We start from the raw sequence: 18,820 nt of genomic DNA, 5'->3' as shown, positions 1-18,820 counted from the left end.
AAAGCCTTTGACTGTGTGGATCACAATAAACTGTGGAAAATTCTGAAAGAGATGGGAATACCAGAGCACCTGATCTGCCTCTTGAGAAATTTGTATGCAGGTCAGGAAGTAATAGTTAGAACTCTACATGGAACAACATACTGGTTCCAAATAGGAAAAGGAGTACGTCAAGGCTGTATATGGTCACCCGGCTTATTTAACTTATATTCAGAGTACATCATGAGAAACGCTGGGCTTGAAGAAGCACAAGCTGGCATCAAGATTGCCGGGAGAAATATCAATAACCTCAGATATGCAGATCATACCACCCTTATGGCAGAAAGTGAAGAGGAACTAAAAAGCCTCTTGATGAAGGTGAAAGATGAGAGTGAAAAAGTTGGCTTAAAACTCAACATTCAGAAAACGAAGATCATGGCATCTGGTCCCATCACTTCATGGGAAATAGATGAGGAAACAGTGGAAACAGTGTCAGACTCTATTTTGAGGGGCTCCAAAATCACTGCAGATGGTGACTGCAGCCATGAAATTAAAAGACGCTTACTCCTTGGAAGAAAAGTTATGACCAACCTAGATACCATATTCAAAAGCAGAGACATTACTTTGCCAACAAAGGTTCATCTAGTCAAGGCTATTGTTTTTCCAGTGGTCATGTATGGAAGTGAGAATTGGACTGTGAAGAAAGCTGAGCGCCAAAGAATTGATGCCTTTGAACTGTGGTGTTGTAGAAGACTCTTGAGAGTCCCTTGGACTGCAAGGAGATCCAAGCTGTCCATTCTAAAGGAGATCAGCTCTAGGATTTCTTTGGAAGGAATGATGCTAAAGCTGAAACTCCAGTACTTTGGCCACCTCATGAGAAGAGTTGACTCATTGGAAAAGACTCTGATGCTGGGAGGGATTGGGGGCAGGAGGAGAAGGGGACGACAGAGGATGAGATGGCTGGATGGCATCACTGACTCGATGGACGGCAGTCTGAGTGAACTCTGGGAGTTGGTGATGGACAGGGAGGCCTGGCATGCTGGGATTCATGGGGTTGTGCAGAGTTGGACACGACTGAGAGACTGAACTGAACTGAACTGGGTAAGACAACTAGGTCAAGACATGTCTAATACAGTCTGAAACACGATGTACATACACACAAAAAGAACTAGACAAGCAGTTAAGAGAACTGGGTTGGTTTTAATGCCTGCTCTTCTATAATTCAAAATGGATTCACCTTGGGAAATCTCTGAAGTAAACACTCTGTTTTAATTTCACATGTACAATTTCTTAGGCAGAATATTAAAAGGGAATTTGGAGGAATGAGAAGCCCTGAGTCCCCCCACTCAGCTTTCCCCTTGGGCCCTATGTAACCCTTGCACTCCTGTGCTGAATCTGGGGACAGGTCCCAGGGTGAAAATCACCACTCTCATTAAACAAAGAGCAGGACATATGCTTCTTGGTTCTCTTCCAAGTTCTGGAAAAGAACTGGCCGCCTGACTGGATAACAGAGCAAGCACTGCTTGCCCACCCTGTTCTTCCGTGTCCTCAACAGGAAAACACAGATGCAGATGCAGACAGGCCCACACTGACTTGCCTCCCAGTAATCCTGGGAGGATAAATTAGGCCCCACCTGCTACGTGTCTTGAGTTTCTAAGAAAAGGAGGAGGAGGTGGGCCTGCGGTGGGGGTGGGGTGCTACCTGAGGCCTAATTAACAGCCAGGCTTTGACAGTCCCACTGAGTGAAACACACTGCCCTAATTACCGCAGGCAAGTGCTCCTCTGGAATAGAGTTTGTTTAGACATTTTGGTCCAAGGCAGAGCATTTGCAGACAAGAAGGATAATTTAAGAGTCAAGAATATAGTGATTTGTTTGAAGGTAGAAAGAAAGACATGAAAGGAAAAAAAAAAAAAACCTTTCTAACTGATCAGCTCTTCCCCAGGTATGTACACTTAGTCCCTTCCCAGGCCGAAGAAGGCAATTTAATTGCTCATAACTTTATTGACTTGACAAGGCAAGCTATTGTTGCTTCTTCCCTTTCCTTCACCCTCAATGCAATCAAACACTAAATCCTGACCAAGTCATTCCCCACACCGAGGCTAAAATGATCTTTCCAAAACATAAATATGGCTCTGTCACTCCCTCACTTAAAGCACTGTAATGGATTTCCATTCTTATTGGCCATAAAGACATCTAAGTGTTCTCAACCTGGCTTATTGAAAGCCGAGCAAAATGTGCTTTGCCTCAGTCTCCAAGTCTCCTTCGCACCAGACCTCCTGGTTGCTGTTGGTTCCCTGCAAAGCTCACACAGGGCCAGAGTCTCTCACCTCTGACATTTCTAAGATGTCATCTCCTTACTTAGAATAATCTAATCCTTGCAAACACTTTATATACTATTCTTCAGGGTCTCCAGCTAAAAAGTCCCTTCTTCAAGGGTCCCTTCTCTCACACCTCGACTATGTCCATGCCCTGCTTGTGACTCTCTGTGTCCCCTGCTATGATAAACATCACATTTCACTGTTAATACCTGCTAATTGTCTGCTCAACCCAGGGACCCAACCTAGGTCTCCCACATTGCAGGCAGATTCTTTACCGTCTAAGCCACCAGGGCAGAGAAGGAAGTGGCACCCCACTCCAGTACTCTTGCCTGGAAAATCCCATGGATGGAGGAGCCTGGTAGGCTGCAGTCCAAGAGGTCACTAAGAGTCGGACACGACTGAGTGACTTCACTTTCACTTTTCACTTTCATGCATTGGAGAAGGAAATGGCAACCCACTCCAGTGTTCTTGCCTGGAGAACACCATAGGCTGCCGTCATGGGGTCACACAGAGTCAGACACGACTGAAGCAACTTAGCAGCAGCAGCAGCAAGCCACCAGGGAAGCCCAATTGTCTGCTCAGCCACTCCTGAGAGCAAGAATCTTACCTGTCTCATTTGTCAGAGTAGTTGGAAACAGAAATGTTCTGGGTACACGTTTGATAAATGAATGAGTGAATCCATCTTACTTCAGGAAAGTAACTTGAAAGAGAAGCTTGAAAGAGGGCAGGGAACACAGAGAAACTGTTCCAAAGGAAACTCAAGAGTCCTGACTTCCCTCCCATTGCTTTCTGGCAGAGTAAATTATACAAAGCTGAGATTGTTGTGAAGATGTGTATGCACTGGCAAAAAAGGGAATTGTAAGCACGTTACCCTGAGTGTGAGGAAGAGATAAGAGATAAAAATGAAAATGTCCTTGTACTGCATTGGTCAGGGCAATGAGCAATATTACCAGTGATAGATGACACTAAGATTGTTGTTATCTTTCACAGATTTAAGACTAGATCTCATTCTACAAGCTTAGAGAGCCCTTTACAATGCACATTTTCTTTTAGGTGGTCTCTTGCTCAGCTAAGTCAAAAGCAAAACTATACGCCTAGGTGAACTTACTCCAGAAGTATGAAGGCTCTTTGTGCTTGAACATAAAGTAAAAAGATAACCAAAGGGAAATGGCAATGCCTGAGTGAAAAGGAGATGCTTCTCCATATATTTAAGATCCGTTTGTTTCAAACTGAGAGTTATAAATTATTAGTGGGCAATGAAACCCATCTGGAGAGTCAACGGTCACATTTTTCTTATTGCTGTTGATCATGTTTTGCATTTTTAAAGAGTTTTCTATGTTAATAAATGTTTAGCTTTAAATTAACTGCTGTGTTTTTACTTTTTCATAGGTACTAAAGTATTATTTATCTATTTTTGTATTAATTTATTTTTTATTGAAGGATAATTGCTTTACAGAGTTTTGCTGTTTTCTGTCAAATCTCAACATGAATCAGCCATAGGTATACATGTATCCCCTCCCTTTTCAAACTCCCTCTCATCTCCCTCACCATCCCACCCCTCTAGGTTGATACAGAGCCCCTGTTTGAGTTTCCTGAGCCATATAGCAAATTCCAGTTAGCTATCTATTTTACATATGGTAATATAAATTTCCATGTTACTCTTTCCATACATCTCACCCTTTCCTCCTCTCCATGTCCAGAAGTCTATTTTCTATGTCTGTTTCTCCATTGCTGTCCTGTAAATATATTCTTCAGTACCATTTTTTTTTTAAATTCCATTATGTGTGCATTCAGTTCAGTTCACTCATTCAGTCAGGTCCAACTCTTTGCAACCCCATGGACTGCAGCATGACAGGCCTCCCTATCCATCACCAACTTCCTGAGTTCACTCAAACTCATGTCCATTGAGTCAGTGATGCCATCCAACCATCTCATCCTCTGTCATTCCCTTCTCCTCCCACCTTCAATCTTTCCCAGCATTAGGGTCTTTTCAAATGAGTCACTTCTTCACATCAGGTAGCCAAAGTACTGGAGTTCCAGCTTCAGTATCAGTCCTTCCAATGAATATTCAGGACTGAATATATGTGTTAGAATACAGTATTTATCTTTCTCTTTCTGACTCACTTCACTCTGTATAATAGGTTCCAGATTCATCCACCTCATCAAAACTGACTCAAATGTGTTCCTTTTTATGGCTGAGTCCATTGTGTATATGCACAACTTCTTTATCCATTCATCTGTCAATGGACATCTAAGTTGCTTCCATGTTCTAGCTATTGTAAATAGTGCTACAATGAACAATGGGATACATGTGTCTCTTTCAATTTTGGTTTCCTCAGGGTATACACCTAGGAGTGGGATTGCTGGGTTGTATGGTGGTTTTATTCCTAGTTTTTTAAGGAATCTCCATACCATCTTCCATAGTGGCTGTATCAATTTACATTCCCACCAACAGTGCAAGAGCATTCCCTTTTCTCTACACCCTCTTCAGCATTTATTGTTTGTAGATTTTTGATGAGGGCCATTCTGACTGGTGTGAGGTGATATCTCATTGTAGTTTTGATTTGCATTTCTCTAATAATGAGCGACATTGAGAATCTTTTCATGTGTTTATTAACCATCTGTATGTCTTCTTTGGAGAAACGTCTGTTTAGGTATTTCTCCCATTTTTTGATTGGGTTGTTTGTTTTTCTGGTATTGAGTTGTATGAGCTGCTTGTATATTTTGGAAATTAATCCTCTGTCAGTTATTCATTTGCTATTATTTTCTCCCATTCTGAGAGCTCTCTTCACCTTGCTTATAGTTTCCTTTGCTGTGCAAAAGATTTTAAGTTTAATCAGGTCCCACTTGTTTACTTTTGTTTTTATTTACGTTACTCTAGGAGGTGGGTCATAGGGAATCATGCTTTGATTTATGTCATCGAGTGTTCTACCTATATTTTCCTCTAAGAGTTGTATAGTTTCTGGTCTTACATATAGGTCTTCAATCCAGTTTGAGTTTATCTTTGTGTATAGTGTTAAGAAGTGTTCTAATTTCATTCTTTTACATGTAGCTGTCCAGTTATCCCAGCATCATTTATTGAAGAGGCTGTCTTTGCCCCATTGTATATTCTTGCCTCCTTTGTCAAAAATAAGGTACCCATAGGTGCATGAGTTTATCTCTGGGCTTTCTATCTTGTTCCATTGTTCTATATTTCTATTTTTGTACCAGTACCATACTGTCTTCATGACTGTAGCTTTGTAGTATAATCTGAAGTCAGGAAGGTTGATTCCTCCAGCTCCATTCTTCTTTCTCAAGACTGCTTTGGCTATTCGGGGGTTTTGGGGTTTCCATATGAATTGTGAAATTTTTTGTTCTAGTTCTGTGAAAAACGCCATTGGTAATTTGATACAGATAGCATTAAATCTGTAGATTGCATTTGGTAGTGTAGTCATTTTCACAATATTGATTCTTCCTACCCAGGAACATGGAATATAGCTCCATCTGTTTATGTAATGTTTGATTTCTTTCATCAGTTCACTTCAGTCACTCAGTCGTGTCTGACTTTTTTCACCCCCATGGACTTCAGCACACAAGGCCTCCCTGTTCATTGCCAACTCCAAGAGTTTACTCAAACTTATGTCTACTGAGTTGGTGATGCCATCCAACCATCTCATCCTTTGTCATCCCCTTCTCCTCATGCCTTCAATCTTTCCTAGCATCAGGGTCTTTTCAAATGAGACAGTTCTTCACATCAGGTGGCCAAAAAACTAGAGTTTGAGCTTCAGTATCAGTCCTTCCGATGAATGTTCAGGACTGATTTCCTTTAGGATAGACTGGTTGGATCTTCTTGCAGTCCAAGGGACTCTCAAGAGTCTTCTCCAACACCACAGTTCAAAAGCATCAATTCTTTGGCATTCAGCTTTCTTCACAGTCCAACTCTCACATCCATACATGACCACTGGAAAAACCATAGCCTTGACTAGACGGACCTTTGTTGGCAAAGCAACGTCTCTGCTTTTTAATATGCTGTCTGGGTTAGTCATACCTTTTCTTCCCAGGAGTAAGTGTCTTTTAATTTCATAGCTGCAGTCACCATCTGCAGTGATTTTGGAGCCCAAGAAAATAAAGTCTGTCACTGTTTCCACTATTTCCCCATCTGATATCTTTCATCACTGTCTTATAATTTTCTGTGTATAGAGCTTTTGTCTCCTTGCTGCTGCTAAGTCACTTCAGCTGTGTCCGACTCTGTGCGACCCTACAGACGGCAGCCCACCAGGCTTCCCATCCCTGGGATTCTCCAGGCAAGAACACTGGAGTGGGTTGCCATTTCCTTCTCCAATTCATGAAAGTGAAAAGTGAAAGTGAAGTCGCTCAGTCTTGTCCGACCCTCAGCGACCCTATGGACTGCAGCCTTCCAGGCTCCTCCCTCCATGGGATTTTCCAGGCAAGAGTACTGGAGTGGGGTGCCATTGCCTTCTCCAAGGTAAGTTTATTCCTAGATATTTAATTCTTTTTGTGGGCAATGGTGAATGGGATTGATTCCTTCAATTTCTGGTTTTTCATTGTTAGTATATAGAAATGCAAGTGACTTCTGTGTATTGATTTTGTGTCCTGCAACTTTGCTAAATTCACTGATTAGCTCTAGTAATTTTCTGATACTATCTTTAGGGTTTTCTATGTATAGTATCATGTCATCTGCAAACAGTGAGAGCTTTACTTCTTCACTTCTGATCTGGATTCCTTTTCTTTCTTTTTCTTCTCTGATTGCTATAGCTAGGACTTCCAGAACTATATTGAATAATAGTGGCAAAAGTGGACACCCTTGTCTAGTTCCTGATCTTAGGGGGAATGCTTTCAGTTTTTTCACCATTGAGAATGTTTGCTGTAGGCTTATCATATATGGCCTTTACTATGTTGAGGTAGGTTCCATTCTATGCCCATTTTTTGAAGAGTTCTAATCATAAATGGGTGCTGAATTTTGTCAAAGACTTTTTCTGCATCTATTGAGATTATCATATGGTTTTCCTCTTTCAATTTTGTTAATGTGCTGTATCACATTGATTGATTTGCATAAATTGTGTATATTGAAGATTCCTTGCATCCCTGGAATAAACCCAACTTGATCATGGTGTATGAGCTTTTTGATGTGTTGTTGAATTCTGCTTGCTAAAATTTTGTTGAGGATTTTTGCATCTATGGTCATCAGTGATATTGGCCTGTAGTTTTCTTTTTTTGTGTTGTCTTTGTCTGGTTTTGGTATCAGGGTGATGGTGACCCTGAAGAATGAATTTGGAAGTGTTCTCTGCAATTTTTTTAAAGAGTTTTAGAAGGATACACATTAGCTCTTCTCTAAATGTTCGATAGAATTCTTCTGTGAAGCCATCTGGTCCTGGACTTTTGTTTTTTGGCAGACTTTTGATCACAGCTTCAATTTTGGTGCTTGTGATTGGGTTGTTCATAATTTATATTTCTTCCTGGTTCAGTCTTGGAAGACTGAACTTTTCTAAGAATCTGTCCATTTCTTCCAGGTTATCTATTTTATTGCCATATAGTTGTTTATAATAGTCTCATAATCCTTTGTATCTCTTCATTGTCTGTTGTAACCTTTCCTTTTTCATTTCTAATTTGTTTTTTTGTTTTTTTTTTTGATTCTAATTTTTGATTCTTCTCTTTTTTTTCTTGATGAGTCTGGCTAAAGGTTTGTCAATTTTGTTTATCTTTTCAAAGAACCAGCTTTTAGTTTTATTAGTCTTTACATTTCTTTCATTTCTTTTCCATTTATTTCTGCTAGGATTTTTATGATTTCTTTCATTTTACTAATTTTTGGGATTTTTTGTTCTTATTTTTCCAATTGTTTTATGTGTACAGTTAGGATGTCTATTCGATGTTTTTCTTGTTTCTTGAGGTTGGATTGTATCGCTATAAACTTCCCTCTTAGGACTGTTTTTGCTGCATCCCATAGGTTTTGAGTTGTGTTTTCATTGTCATTTGTTTCTAGAAATTTTTGATTTCCCTTTTGATTTCTTTAGCAACCTGTTGGTTATTTACAAATGTGTTGTTTAATCTCCATATGTTTGTGTTTCTTACAGTTTTTTTTTTTTCTTATAGTTGATATCTAGCTTCATAGCATTTTGGTCCAAGAAGATGCTTGATATGATTTCAAGATGGCAGCACGCCAGGCCTCCCTGTCCATCACCGACTCCCAGAGTTTACCCAAACCCATGTCCATTGTGTCAGTGATGCCATCCAACCATCTCATCCTCTGTCATCCCCTTCTCCTCCTGCCCTCAATCTTTCCAAGCATCAGGGTCTTTTCAAATGAGTCAGCTCTTTGCATCAGGTGGCCAAAGTATTGGAGTTTCAGCTTCAAAATTAGTTCTACCAATGAACACTGATCTCCTTTAGAATGGACTGGTTGGATCTCCTTGCAGTCCAAGGGACTGAAAAGAGTCTTCTCTAACACCACAGTTCAAAAGCATCAATTCTTCCATGCTCAGCTGTCTTTATAGTCCAACTCTCACATCCACACATGACTACTGGAAAAACCACAGCCTTGACTAAGTGAGATTAAAATAAATATCCAAAAATGAGAAACCAAAAATGAACCCCAGATAAATGGCAGTTATAAAATCAGGCAAATAATAATTAAAATAATGGAATATACACATATACATATACACCCATGAGCAAAGTGAAAGCAGTTGAACAAAAATAAAGTACAGTAGATTGACCTGGTGAACAAAGGAAATCAAAAATTATATTTACCAGTTAAGAACAAAACTAACTTAAGCACAAACTGGAAAACAAAGCTAAAGCAAGGTGCCAAGTGGGGAATAAAGCAATGAACACAAAACTAACAAATATGTTGAGAGGAAAGGAAAGAAAGAATAGATATGCAAAGTTAAACAGAGGTAGATGAAGAAGATTTATACACATTAAAGATTAACTGCAAGGGAAAAAGAAGAGTAGGAAAGGCAAACAAAGGAATAAATGTAGAAAAAATATAATAGGTTTAAAAAATTAAAATTATAATAAAGAGAAAAAAAAAAAAAAAAAACAGAAGAAAAAAGAATAAAGGAAAACTCCACAGAACGGCAAAAGCCTAATGTAGAGGCAGAGGTTTATAACAACAATAGAAAGTGTGACTGAATGTACACATATACATATACACCCATAAGCAAAAGCAAAACAGTCCAACAAAAATAAAGTACAATAGATTGACCTGGTGAACAAAAGAAACCAAAAATTATATCTACCAGAACAAAACTAATTAAAGCATAAAATGGAAAACAAAACTAAAGCAAGGTGCCAATTGGGGAATAAAGTAATGAAAATAAAACTAACAAATATGTTGAGAGGAAAGCAGAGAAAGAAATGAAAGAATAGATATGCAAAGTTAAATAGAGGTAGATAAAGAAGATTTATATACATTAAAGATTAACTGCAAGGGGAAAAGAACAGTAGTTAAAGCAAACAAAGGAATAAATGTAGAAAAAATTATAGGTTTAAAAGATTAAAATTAGAAAAGAGAAAAGAAAAAAAAAAAGAGGAAAACTCCACAGAACTTCAAAAGCCCAATGTAGAGGCAAAGGTTTATGATAACAATAAAAAACATGACTGAGGAAAAAAATGCTCAAAAGCTTAGTTGGATTTCTTAGTGCCAATAAAATCGACAACTACAACAGGGAGGCGGGAAAGGGGGAAAAAAGAAATAAAAAATCCAAAAGATTCTACAGAACAAGTCAAAAAATAAGAATAATAAATATTTTTCTTGAGTCACTGCTATCAGGGTCCTTTCCCTTGCTGGGAATCACAGTCCACCTCACCTCCCTAGAACGCCCTTCAACACTGCTGATCTCTGGACCTAACGTGGGGGCAGCTTAGATTCTAATCTGGTCCTATTCTTATGTGTTCTTGCCTCTGTTTTCTTTTGTGGGAGCTCTCAATGACCTTTTATATATTCCATAGACACAGAGTCTGCTTAGTTGATTGTGTGAATTTAATCTACAGCTTGTACAGCTGGTGGGAAAGTTTTGGGTCTTCTTCCTTAGCCACACTGCCCCTGGGTTTCAATTATGGTTTTATTTCCACTTCTACATGTGGGTCGTCCACTGGGGTTTAGCTTCTGAGGCTGCTCTAGAGGGTTTGGGCTTGCCCCCGTGAGGGCCGGGTGTGGAGGTGGTGCAGCTGCTTGTGTTGCAGGGATTCTGACAGCACCAGGTACTCAGGGGAGTTGCAGCTAGGGAAGCAAGAAATATAGTGCTCTAGAAAGGTATGGCAACCAGTATTGGCCAGTATTCTTGCCCCTTCTCTGACAGAGAAGCCTGGCAGGCCACAGTCTACTGGGTCGCAAAGAGTCAGACATGACTGAAGTGACCCTGTGTGCATAGATGCCAAGACTTTTTTTGCCTGTGGCAGCTGTGCCCCAGTGAGAGGTGAGTGTGAACGTGGCACAGCTGCTTGGCTTGCAGGGGCCCTGGCAGCACCAAGTGCGCAGGGACATGGACTGCCTCCGCCACAGGAGTTATGACCCTATCAGAGTCTTTTCGAGCCTCTTATAGCTGGCAATCAGAAGGCCTCTTTGGCCAGTCTTTCTCCATAGCTCCGTCTGTTCAGGCACTTAGAGGGCTCCCTTGCCTGGGGTCCTTCTCTGTTGTTCGGTACATCAGGCACATAAAGGGCCCCCCTGACTGGGGTCTTATTCTATAGATCGGTGCATCAGTCACTGAAAGGTGCACTCTGGGTAGGGTCCTACTCTGTAGTTCAGTGCATCAGGCGCTTGATGGGCCAGCCTCTCTATTGTTCAGCTGCCAATGCTGGCGGGTGTGGGGAGAGAGGCTTCAGTGATGGCTCCACCCCCAACACGTGACTCAGCAGTATCACCTTGCTTCCATGGCTGCCTGGCTTTCCTCCACTGGCATTTCCCACCACAATCTCCTCCCTCACATCCCCTCAATCCATCTCTCCACAGTCAATAGCAGCCCTTACCCTGGGATTGCTCCATAATCCCTGAACTCCAGCTCCCAGCCACTGTGCTTTCCAGGAGACCAGCGTTCCTGTCCAGGGTATGTACAGCTGTGGAAAGGACTGTGTGATTCTCATTCCATTTAGGCTGCCACAAATCAGCTGTTTCACTCTCAGCCTTAAATGTTTCTCCTTTGACTCAGACAATTGTCTCGGTGTGGGGATCGGAGCCCTGCTTCAGTTCCCCCACCTACTGGGGGTAGGTCCAGTCCTATTAACACTCCTGTTTTTCCCCCTAGTTCCTCATCCTACTAAGTTTTGCATGGTTCTATATATTATTTTCCACTGGTCAGGTACTTCTGTCCGCTCTCAGCTGGTGTTCTGCATGCACTTCCGTGTCTGAAGGTGCATTCCTGATGTATCCTTGGAGAGATGTACTCCATGTCCACCTACTCCTCCACCATCTTGTTCTCCAGTATTATTTATTATTTTATAAGTTTCTCAGTTATATATATTGAGCATATACTGAGTTGTAATTTGAAATATAATTATTTGGAGCCAGATATTCAATTGCCAACATCTGTTGGATCATAGAAAAAGCTAGAGAATTTCAGAAAAGCAAGTACTTCTGCTTCATTGACTACCTTAAAGCCTTTGACTGTGTAGATCACAAAAAACTGTGGAAAATTCCTAAAAAGATGGGAATACCAGACTATTCTACCTGCTTCCTGCAAAACCTATATGCAGGTCAAGAAGCAATACTTAGAACCAGACAAGGAACAATGGACTGATTCCAAACTGGGAAAGGAGTATGTCAATGTTGTATATTGTCACCCTGCTTATTTAACTTCAATGCAGAGTACATCATGTGAACTGCTGGGCTGGATGAAGCACAAGCTGGAGTCAAGATTGCTGGGAGAAATATCAGTAACCTCAGCTTTCATCCCAGTTGACCAGGAACGTGGTACAAGAGATCATATGTGTATCAATGCAAGTAGAAAGACTGATCCAGATAGAGGAGTCTGTAACATAACCATGTATTTGCAATGCTTCACAAACTTTGTGACCCTCCAAATAATTATTATTGTTGTTCAGTTACTCAGTCATATCTGACTCTTTGAGACCCCACAGACTGCAGCACCCCAGGCTTCCCTGTCCTTCATTGTTTCCCAGAGCTTGCTCAAACTCACATCCATTGAGTCAGTGATGCCAACCAACCATCTCATCCTCTGTCATCCCTTTCTCCTGCCTTCAATCTTTCCCAGCATCAGGGTCTTTTTCAATGAGTCAGCTCTTTGCTTCAGGTGACTAAAGTATTAGAGCTTCAGCTTCAGCATCAACCTTTCCAGTAACTATTCAAGGTTGATTTCCTTTAGGATTGACTGGTTTGATCTTCTTGCAGTCCAAGGGACTCTCAAGAGTCTTCTCCAACACCACAGTTCAAAAGCATCAATTCTTTGATGCTCAGCATTTTTTATTGTCCAACTCTCACATTCATATGCAACTACTAGAAAAACCATAGCTTTGACCATATGGACCTTTGTAGGCAAACTAATGTCTCTGCTTTTTAATACACTGTCTAGGTTTGTCAAAGCTTTTCTTCCAAGAATCAAGTTTCTTTTAATTTCATGGCTGCAGTCACTGTCCACAGTGATTTTGGAGCCCAAGAAAATAAAGTCTGTCACTGTTCCCACTTTTTCTCCATCTGTTTGCCATGAAATGATGGGACCGGATGCCATGATCTTAGTTTTTTTTAATAGGATGCCATGATCTTAGTTTTTTTTAGTAGAATACTCAAAAGAATACTACTCAACCATAAAATGGAACAAAATGGTGCCATTTGCAGCAACATGGATGCAACCAGACATTATCATACTAAGTAAAGTAAATCAGAAAGAGAAACACAAACACCATAAAACTTACATATGGAATCTAAACTATGACACAAACGAACCTATCTAGAAAACAGATACAGACACACAGAGAACAGACTGGTGGTTCCTAAGGGGATGGGGGGTCGGGGGGAAGAGTGGGAGGTTGGGGTTAGCATAGTACAGAGAACTATACTGATATCCTGTGAGAAATCATAATGGAAAAGAACATTTTCAAAAAAGAGTGTGTGTGTGTGTGTATGCTATCACTGAATCACTTTGCTGTACAGCAGTAATTAAGACAACACTGCAAATCAACTATACTTCAACTTAAAAAACAAAAAGAAGATAATAAAAAGCACCAGCTAAGAGAAGATGCCAAAATATCCCAATATCAAGATATTGAGAGAGGTTCTCAAGGCAAAGACACAGAACCTGGGCAGGTAAGCACTAAGAAATTAACCATCTTAGGTTAGTCAGAGTGAGTGGATATGAGAAATTCATGGGGGAATCCTGGAGTGCACATATGAGATCATGCAGAAGGAGAGTTCTAACAGGTTCTCAAGAGTCTGGAGCAAGAGGATTTCATGGTGTGCAAATGATCACTGCAGAATTGATTGGAATGCCATTTCTAATTAATTACCTTCATTCTATAGCTTGAATATAAGCTGTACATATATTAGGCTAGTAGAAACCAACTCTTATGTAAGTAAGAACTGGGAAGATGTGGGCCTAGTCCTTCCCTATGCTATAGACATTGCTCAAGCTATGAATTGTAGAACATGTGTGTTTAGGGACTTGAAAGAAATGGAGGCTGTCCTCTGGGCATTCCACCAACACTCTTTCCCAGAAAGTTTATTAGAAGCCTTCACAGGCAGTTTTGCATATTCACAAATGTGATTTTATCCACAAATCATGACTATGCCATCTATCTAGGATAAGCTGGCCCACAGGTGGTGAATGGAAAAAACTGAAATCACAGGGCAACTATAACTAGTAAGAAAGGCAGACATTCAAGTTACCCAGGCCATGCAATGCCTACTATCCCATGATCTCATCAGTAAACCAGATAATCATCAGAGGCTCTTCTGATGAATTTCTTCTCAAAGCAAGGGATTCAATTGTAGAATTTGATAGTTTTTCAGTTTCAAGTTGTCCTCCCCACCCCAACTCAGGTTTTGGTGGCCTTTAGAGTCTTAGTAAGGAATAGACTGACCAGAGATCCTAGACAGTGAAGTCTGAAGATCAACACCAAGATCTTCTCTGTCCATTTCTCCATCACTTGCTGTTCTTTGACTTTCCTGTCACTCATTCTCCTTCTTTCTCCCTCTTCCCTACCCCTTCTTTACCAGTTGAATTACTTATACGAAAGGACTTCCAGAAGCTTAAGCATCTTGTACACAATTTAAAGAGAATTTTTAACAGATGTCTAAGATTTCATTCCTAGGTATCCATTGTAGTTTGAAACAAGTGTACAGAATCATGCCAACATCACATTATTTTTGCATATTAATCTTCCTAGAAAGACCATATCTATTTAACTCAAAATAATTTCATATTTCTGTATTTAAATAATGGCTTTATAAAGTTTGTGTTTTTTTTTAAGTTTTCCTTATGGAATCTGGCTAGAAATAGAAAGAAGGATGGTTGATGTTTATTATAAGCAGTTATGTACGATTTGATATATTACCATAGGTATTTGCTACTCTGATAAAGTAAAGTAATTCTCATTTTATCTTAATACAACTAAATGAAACTCTCATTTATCTAGATTTTTCCATTTCAATAACAAAGACGCATATGATAAAATAACCAAGATATTCACTAAAAACGTTAACCTAACTAAAGTCCAGAGCACAGTAGGCAAGTGATAAAATCTACTTCTATTGCTTAATTATCATACATGCAATGGTTTTTTGAGTTATGCATTGTTTTGAGGAAATGCAAGTTACCATTACGTATTACATATTGATGATTTTCTTTTCTCATGTATCTTTAAAAAAAATTACTCAAATTTCACCAGCCCTTGACTTTTATACACTCATTTTACAATTTTTCCATGACTCCTTCACAAATTAAAAGCAAAAAGTCCATCAGCCAGCATTTTGCCTTACCATCTAATAGGTGCCACCCAGTGGTAATCAGTACCAGCAGGCATAAAGGTCAAAAGATGGTCCTGGTGGAAATGATGACGCAGTCATTCCAGTAACCTGTCAGTGACTAGGAATCCAATGCTCGATGAATATGAGGGTTTCTTGTGCCCTTCAATAAAACAGCAAAAAATGTGAATTTTAGATTGGAATTATTGAGAATGAAACTAAGAAGATGGGGAAAAAAAAAAAAAAAAAAAACGAGTTCTAAGTAATCAGCTGATTGACCAGTCCCAGGAAAGCCAACATGTAGATACCTATTTTAACAAAACTCTCTTCTGAGAAAAAGTCAAACACTAAAGGTTATAATCATGTAAATTATGCAACCCATTGTGAAATTTCACTCCTCAAAAACAATCACTTGACTGATTATGCTCCAAGGTAAAGCTGTGAGTAAACCTCTATATACTATAGAGGCCTGGAACAGGGAAAGCTTAAAAGTAATCACAGGACTAAGATGATTTAAAATGGTTTTCAAGAAACACTTTTGTTATTTTTCAGTCTTTGCCCAGCATGAATCTAATCTGAAGTGAATCTCCATTCATTCATTCAACAAATATATTTTGCATAACTACCACACTTACAGGCATTATTCTAAAAGCAAAAAAAAAAAACAAAAACAAAAAAACAGTAAACAAGGCAATTAGGAGTTTTTCTCTCTGAACACCATATGTCAGTGCAGAAAATAATAAAAAAAATATATTATAAACTGATAAAATAATTTTCAGTTCAGTTCAGTAACTCAGTCCTGCCCAACTCTTTGCAAGCTCATAGACTAGAGCATGCAGGGCCTCCCTGTCCATCACCAACTCCCAGAGTTCACTCAAAGTCATGTCCATTGAGTCGGTGATGCCATCCAACCATCTCATCCTCTGTCGTCCCCTTCTCCAGCTGCCCTCAATCTTTCCCAGTATCAGGGTCTTTTTCAAGGAGTCAGCTCTTCGCATCAGGTAACCAAAGAATTGGAGTTTCAGCTTCAACATCAGTCCTTCCAATGAACAGAAAGGCCTGATCTCCTTTAGGATGAACTGATTGGATTTCCTTGCAGTCCAAGGGACTCTCAAGAGTCTTCTCCAACACCACAGTTCAAAAGCATCAACTTTTTGGTGCTCAGCTTTCTTTACAGTCCAACTCTCACATCCATACATGACTACTGGAAAAATCATAGCCTTGACTAGATGTAACTTTGTTGACAAAGTAATGTCTCTGCTTTTCAATATGCTGTCTACATTGGTCATAACTTTCCTTCCAAGGAGTAAGTGTCTTATTAATTTCATGGCTAAAGTCACCATCTGCAGTGATTTAGGAGCCCCTCAAAATACAGTCTGCCACTGTTTCCATTGTTTCCCCGTCTATTTACCATGAAGTGCTGGGACAGGATGCCATGATCTTAGTTTTCTGAATGTTGAGATTTAAGCCAACATTTTCACTTTCCTCTTTCACTTTCATCAAGAGGTGCTTTAGTTCTTCATTTTCTGCCATAAGGGTGGTGTCATCTGCATATCTGAGGTATTGATATTTTCCCAGGCAATCTTGATTCCAGCTTGTGCTTCTTCCACCCCAGCATTTCTCATGACATACACTGTATACAAGTTAAATAAGCAGGGTGACAATATACAGCCTTGACGAACTCCTTTTCCTATTTGGAACCCGTCTGTTGTTCCATGTCCAGTTCTAACTGTTGCTTCCTGATCTGCATACAGATTTCTCAAGAGGCACATCAGGTGGTCTGGTAGTCCCATCTCTTTCAGAATTTTCCACAGTTGATTGTGATCCACACAGTCAAAGACTTTGGCATAGTCAATAAAGCAGAAAGAGATGTTTTTCTGGAACTCTCTTGCTTTTTCCATGAGCTACTCTTGCCTGGAAAATCCCATGGATGGAGGAGCCTGGTGGGCTGCAGTCCATGGGGTAGCTAAGAGTTGGACATGACTGAGCGACTTCACTTTCACTTTTCACTTTCATGCATTGGAGAAGGAAATGGCAACCCACTCCAGTGTTCTTGCCTGGAGAATCCCAGGGACAGGGGAGCCTGGTAGGCTGCCATCTATGGGGTCGCACAGAGTCAGACACGACTGAAGTGACTTAGCAGCAGCAACAGCAGCGGATGTTGGCAATGATCTCTGGTTCCTCTGTCTTTTCTAAAACCAGCTTAAACATCTGGAAGTTCACAGTTCATGTATTGCTGAAGCCTGGCTTGGAGAATTTTGAGCATTACTTTGCTAGCATATGAGATAAGTGCAATTTTGTGGTAGTTTGAGCATTCTTTGGCATTGCCTTTCTTTGGGATTGGAATGAAAACTGACCTTTTCCAGTCCTGTGACCACTGCGGAGTTTTGCAAATTTGCTAGCATATATTGCAGCATTTTCACAGAGGTATCTTTTAGGATTTGAAATAGGTCAACCAGAATTCCATCACCTCCACTAGCTTTGTTCATAGTGATGCTTCCTAAGGCCCACTTGACTTCATATTCCAGGATGTCTGGTTCTAGGGGAGTGGTCACACCATCATGATCATCCGGGTTGTGAAGACCCCTTTGGTACAGTTCCTCTGTGTATTCTTGACACCTCTTAATATCTTCTGCTTCTGTTAGGTCCATACCATTTCTGTCCTTTATCAAGCCCATCCTTGCACGAAATGTTCCCTTGGTATCTCTAATTTTCTTGAAGAGATCTCGAGTCTTTCCCATTGTATTGTTTTCCGCTATTTCTTTGCATTGATTGCTGAGGAAGGCTTTTTTTATCTCTCCTTGATATTCTTTGGAACTCTGCATTTAGATGCTTATATCTTTCCTTTTCTCCTTTGCTTTTGGCTTCTCTTCTTTACACAGCTATTTGTAAGTCCTCCTCAGACAGCCATTTTGCTTTTTTGTATTTCTTTTTCTTGGGGATGGTCTTGTTCCCTGTCTCCTGTAGAATGTCACGAACCTCCATCCATAGTTCATCAGGCCCTCTGTCTCTCAGATCTAGTCCCTTAAATCTATTTCTGACTTCCACTGTATAATCATAAGGGATTTGATTTAGGTCATACCTGAATGGTCTAGTGGTTTTCCCCACTTTCTTCAATTTAAATCTGAATTTGGCAATAAGGAGTTCATGATCTGGGCCACAGTCAGCTGCCGGTCTTGTTTTTGCTGACTGTATAGAGCTTCTCCATCTTTGATGCAAAGAATATAATCGATCTGATTTCAGTGTTGACCATCTGGTGATGTCCATGTGTAGAGTCTTCTCTTGTGTTGTTGGAAGAGGATGTTTGCTATGACCAGTGCGTTCTCTTGGTAAAACTCTATTAGCCTTTGCCCTGCTTCATTCTGTATTCCAAGGCCAAATTTGCCTGTTACTCCAGGTGTTTCTTGACTTCCTACTTTTGCATTCCAGTCCCCTGTAATGAAAAGGACATCTTTTTGGGGTGTTAGTTCTAGAAGGTCTTGAAGGTCTTCATAGAACCGTTCAGCTTCTTCAGCACCATGATATTGAATGGTTTGCCTTGGAAACGAACAGAGATCATTCTGTCGTTTTTGAGATTGCATCCAAGTACTGCATTCTGGACTCTCTTGT

General features: G+C 40.1%; 1 long non-coding RNA gene across 1 annotated transcript in view; it reads right to left on the bottom strand.

The window, feature by feature from the left end:
• Positions 1 to 18,820, bottom strand: part of LOC138988987 (uncharacterized) — a 118,069-nt gene that overhangs the window by 73,240 nt on the left and 26,009 nt on the right. The window contains exon 2 of the long non-coding RNA XR_011465243.1: positions 15,227 to 15,374. This is a non-coding gene — a long non-coding RNA (uncharacterized lncRNA). The remainder of the gene's footprint in view (positions 1 to 15,226; positions 15,375 to 18,820) is intronic.

The sequence above is a fragment of the Bos mutus genome, chromosome 8, assembly GCF_027580195.1.
Source record: "Bos mutus isolate GX-2022 chromosome 8, NWIPB_WYAK_1.1, whole genome shotgun sequence".
Taxonomy (NCBI): Eukaryota; Metazoa; Chordata; class Mammalia; order Artiodactyla; family Bovidae; genus Bos; species Bos mutus.
Note: the sequence above shows the minus strand (reverse complement) of the source record. Positions and strands in the feature narration are given on the sequence as shown.